The sequence below is a fragment of the Panthera onca genome, chromosome X (genome assembly GCF_046562875.1).
Source record: "Panthera onca isolate mPanOnc1 chromosome X, mPanOnc1 haplotype 2, whole genome shotgun sequence".
NCBI classification, from domain to species: Eukaryota; Metazoa; Chordata; class Mammalia; order Carnivora; family Felidae; genus Panthera; species Panthera onca.
In genome coordinates this window covers 60,753,745-60,759,115 of record NC_138357.1, presented here as the reverse complement: position 1 = coordinate 60,759,115, position 5,371 = coordinate 60,753,745, and the positions used below count along the sequence as shown (strand labels likewise).

Genomic DNA, 5,371 nt, shown 5'->3' with positions numbered 1-5,371 from the left:
AATTCACAAGCTAACATTCCCACTAAAGTTATTCATGCCCAGGTGACTTCAACACTGAAAGAATTGGCTTCAATCATACACAAGCTATTTCAAGGATTAAAAAAAAGATATGTTTCAAAATTTATATATGAGGTTACCATATTGTTGGTAAAAAAAAAAAAAAATGTCAAAAAAGAGCATAATGACATCAGCAAGATGTTAGAATAGAAAGTCCCAGCAGTAATCCTCCCATAAAAACATCAATATAGCAATGAAATACAGGCCAAAAAATAATAATAACCTTTTTGAGAATTCCAGAACCCAAATAAGAAGTTGCTGTACTCCAGGAAAGCACAAATCTGAGAACAGTTACACTGGAATCGGTAAGAAAGGCCATTTCAATTTACCCATGTCAACTCCAAGACAGTATAGGTCAGTACTGGGAGATAATGCCTTAGCTTATGACTTCTACTTTAAAGTAGAAAAAGAAAAGTAGAACATGTGTTTAATGTTCCAGCTTTGAGAGGGCTGCCCAAAGGATAGGTTTCTGTCTCATCTCATTTAAATTGCTGATTAAGCTGACATAGTTGGAAGCCTGTGGACCACTAACAAAAAAGAATGGTGAGCAGCTTGCTACATCTAGCATGATTTAGTACAATTGAGAGAAAGAAGGTGCACAACATGAGGCTTCTTCCTCAGGAAGGAGGGGGAGAATAGAATGTGTCCAGCATTCTGTATTCATGGAGAACTGTACGAGAAACTAGTAGAAGTCTTGCCTGAATCAAGGTGCTGATAGTGAAAAAGCATGGTGCCTGGGGCATCCAAAGAAAGTGGAGATGCTTGCTCCTTTAAAAATTGTGGTGTGAATAAAGACATCAGAAGGAGAAAAAGAATACAAATTAAAAGAAGAAAAAAGTTGGACTGACTGCTAGTTGATAAATTGAACAGAGACCCAGAGAAGTTACTTCTCCCCCAAGTGGTTTCACAGGCCCCCAGAATCTTTAGCCAGGCTGATTAGTGAAAGTCTTCCCCTGTATAAAGTCATTCCATAAAAACTAGAGATATGGCTTTTTTCCTCCATATTCACTGATCTCAGAACAAAGCTCTAAGACACATGAAAAAAAAAAAAAACAGAAATATGACCCAAAACAAATAAACAAACAAAAAACTAACAACATGTCTACAATATGATCTTAAAGAAATGGAAGAATATAAGTTACCAGACACAGAATTCAAAATACCTGTCACAAATATGCTCTACAAGCTTGAGAAAACAATATGTGAATAAAATGAGAATATCAACAAAGATATATATATATATTTATATATATATAAATTTGGAGCTGAAAAATACTAAAATTGAACTGAAAATTTCTCTAGAGGAGTTCAACAATAGGTTTGATCAAGCAGAAAAAAAGAATTAGTGAACTTGAAAACAAGGCATTTGCAATTATCCAGTCAAAGGAATTTAAAAATAGAGAAAGAAAGAATTAATGAAAAAAAGTGAGGAAAAGCCAAAGGGCTTATGGGATACCATGAAGTTGAACAATATAAGCATTACAAGAGTTGAAGAAGGAAAGAAGAGATTAAAAGGGTCAAAAAATTTACATGAAGAACCAATGGCTGGGAGATTTCCAAATTTAAGAAAGGAAGTAGTTAAGCATCCATATTTGAGAATAATACCAATAAAAAAGAATCCAAAGAAATCCACAATGAGATACATTTTAATCAAATTGTCAAAATTCCAAGATAAAGAGATAATTTTGAATGTACCAAGAGAAAAGTAACTCATCAGATACAAAAGAACCCACATACATCAATCAGTAATTCATCAGTAACAATGCTGCATCTTAGAGGAGAGTGGTAACATTTAATTAAAACTGCTGAAAGCACAAAACTGCTGACTTAAAATAGTATACTCAGAAAAACTATTTTTGAAAAATGAAAGAGAGACAAAGATTTTTCAAGATAAACACAAGCTTAGGGATTTTATTACCACTAGAACTGCCTTAAAAGAAATGCAAAGGAGTAACTTCATTTGAAATGAAATGATGCTGAACAACAATACAAAAGCATGTGAAAGTATGAAGCTTGCTGGTTATGGTAAATATATAGGTAAATCAAAGTACTATAATATCATAACAGTGATGCATAAATTATTTTAATTCTTATATAGAAGCTAAAATACAAAAGTATAAAAATACAACTATTATAATATGTTAACACACAATATTATAGCTTGTGATTTGTGACATCAGGAATATAAAGTGTTGTGGAGGAGAAGTACAATTCTAGGGTATTTGCATGTGACTGAAGTATTATGAGGCTTCATATACTCATACATCATTCATATCACATCACTCATACTCATTCATATACATCATATTGTTATAACTATATGATGTCATATGATATAAGATGTCATATAACTATAAGATGTCATATGTAAGCCTTACAGTAACCATAAAAAAAAAAAAATACCTGTAGAAGATACATAAAAGAAACCAGAAAGGAGTCAAAGCATGTAACAACAAAAAATCAACAAACACATGTAAACAGAAGAGAGAAGACAAAGGAGAAATAAACTATAAGGTAGACAGGAAACAACAAAATGGCAATACCAAAATCTTATGGATCGTTAGTTACTTTAAATGTAAATAAACCCTGGGGCGCCTGGGTGGCTCAGTCGGTTAAGCGGCCGACCTCGGCTCAGGTCATGATCTCACAGTCTGTGAGTTTGAGCCCCGCGTCGGGCTCTGTGCTGACAGCTCGGAGCCTGGAGCCTGTTTCAGATTCTGTGTCTCCCTCTCTCTGACCCTCCCCTGTTCATGCTCTGTCTCTCTCCGTCTCAAAAATAAATAAACGTTAAAAAAATGTAAATAAACCCTGTAATGAAAAGACATAAAGTTGTTGAATGGATGAGAAAAACAAGATCTAACTATAAACTGTCTAGAAGAGCCAAATTTCAGATTTAAGAACACACACAGGCACGTTCCCCCAGCAGTTTCTGGCTGAGCAGACATCTCTTCCTCACTGTAGAACATAGAGAGACGAGGCCCCTGGAGGACATGGTGTTTGAGACCCAGGGCTTGGTGACCACCAAGTCCATTGAGAATCCTCAGTGCACCAGAAATGACTACCCACACTGCAACAGCTTCAGATCCCAGGCCATTCGCTGCAAACTCGCACCTGCTTGCTGTCGTGCACCAGGCTTTCGCGGCTCCCACAACCCAGCTAGTGCCGCGGTGGCTGTCCTGGGGGTTTGAAATAATGGACAAAAGAAATGCTTAGAAGGAATTGACAGATAGGAATTGGGATCAAGAAACGAAGCAGGAAGAGGTGGGAACATTCTCAGCGGCCACTGAGGAAGTCTTGAAGATTAGAGCCATAAAGAAAGCAAAGCATAGAAATGTTGGATTTGAATCTGATAGTGGCGAAGCCTTTAAAGGTTTTAAGGGTTTGTTTGTACCTTCTGGAGGAGGAAGGTTGTCTGGATTTGGTAATGGTGCTGGAGAGAAGCCTCTGGAAGGACTGTCTACTGGTAGCAGCTCTTCTCTCAGTGCTGCAAGGGCAGCAACTGAGACCAAGGCAGCCTTTGGATTTGTTATTGCAAATGGCTCTATCTCCTTGGTCGATAAAAATATTTTAAATGCCAAAACTACAGTCAGCAGGCCTCCTCCTCTGGCCTTAGCTGTAGTACAGCCTGCCACAGGAATGCCTATCACAAGCAGTTGGCTGCCTTAAACTGTTCTGTTCAAGATTGAATAGCGAAGCACGTGAATACAAACTCACTCTATGATCTGACGCCTATCTCTAAAGACTATGAGAAGTATTCAGCAGGTGTTGAACAACAACATAGGAGTAGTGGCAACAGGAATTCTGAAAGTGAAACTAACAAAATGTCAGTTGCAAGACAGACACCTTCCCTATTTGGGACAACAAAATTATAGCAAGAGTCAACATCTTTGTTTCACGGCAACAAAACTGAGAATACATCTTAAAAGAAGATTGAGAGGGTTTCTGTAAATAAAATGGACCCATCAGTAAAAGCAACAATTGCCTCATTTAATTTTGGCAAGAAAATGTATAGTTCTGTCTTGGGCTCATTAAACTTTAGCCCCCTGACTGGATTTTCATTTTCTTCTGGAAACTCCAGTTTATTTGGCAAAGATATTACCCATAATAAAACACCTTTTTCACCATTTTCCACAAAAACATCTGAGATACAAGCTGAAGGTGGCAGTAAGGAATGCAAAGGCAGAGATGAAGAAGTGAATGATGAGCTGCCCAAAGTACTAGTTACTGAAGTAAAAGAAGATGCTTTTTACTCCAAAAATTGTAAACTGTTTTATAGGAAAGACAATGAATTTAAAGAGAAAAGTGTGCATATTTTCCATTTAAAACCTATAACAAATCAGAAAATACATCTTTTAGTGTGGGCAGACACCGATTTAGGCAACATATTGCTGATTGTTCTGATTCCACCCAAGATGCCATGTACCTGAACAGGGAAAAACAACATACTTATTGTATGTGCTCCAAATCCACCCACAGATAAGAAGAATGCTACCATTCCTGTTACCATGTTAATTTGGGTAGAAATAAGCGAGGTTGCAGAAAAGTTACAAAAAATTTTACTGGAGAAAAAGTATGCCTGAATACCTTCGACTGAGGAACTGTTGCCAAGTTTCTGCTCCCACATGGCTCCCTAAATTTGTCAGTGTTTCTTCTCTTCTTACTTTGACATTCAAAGAACTTGTAGAAAACTTAAAACTTTTGTGAGGAAGATTAATATGGCCAATAAAACCTTTAAATGTTAAGTGTCAAGAAACTGTATTCTCCCTTGTTAAGAACTGTCTAATGTGTAAAATACATTTGAACAAATTTGGGGGGAAGATTTTTAATGTTTGTTTATTAAACTGGCCACAAGTAATTTCTTAATAGTCTGAAATCAGGGTAAGGATTAGACTTCCAAAGGCTGTTCTGATCCATGGGTTTTGGGGTCTGCTGTCACTGCTGGCAAGGCTTTCCAACAGGCTCTGTGTCCAGAAGGAAACTTTCCTGTAGACTTCTGTCTGGTGGGCTTGACTGATTTGGGAGAACAACACTCATTCCAAATGTATCATGTTACCACACTGTAATAGAAATATTTTTCCTTTGCTTTACTTTATTGTTATTTTAAAGCTGAACCCTGACTACAGAATGTTCCCCCTCAGCATTAGAGTCTTTCCTTTTTATCTGCAGACATTGGGTTTTAACCCTGTAAGCTGCTTTACCTGATTCCAGAACTGCTTTTTTATTTTAAAGGAAACAAGTAGCTTGTTATTTGGCTTTGTAGATTTGGTTTTTTAGTTTCATTTATGAGGTGCTATAATTGTATTCCCCTACAGAC

General features: G+C 36.8%; 1 pseudogene; it reads left to right on the top strand.

Moving 5' to 3' along the window:
* Nucleotides 1-3,249: 3,249 nt before the first annotated feature.
* On the top strand, nucleotides 3,250-4,637 carry LOC145714117 (nuclear pore complex protein Nup50 pseudogene; annotated as a pseudogene).
* The last annotated feature ends 734 nt before the right edge of the window (nucleotides 4,638-5,371 follow it).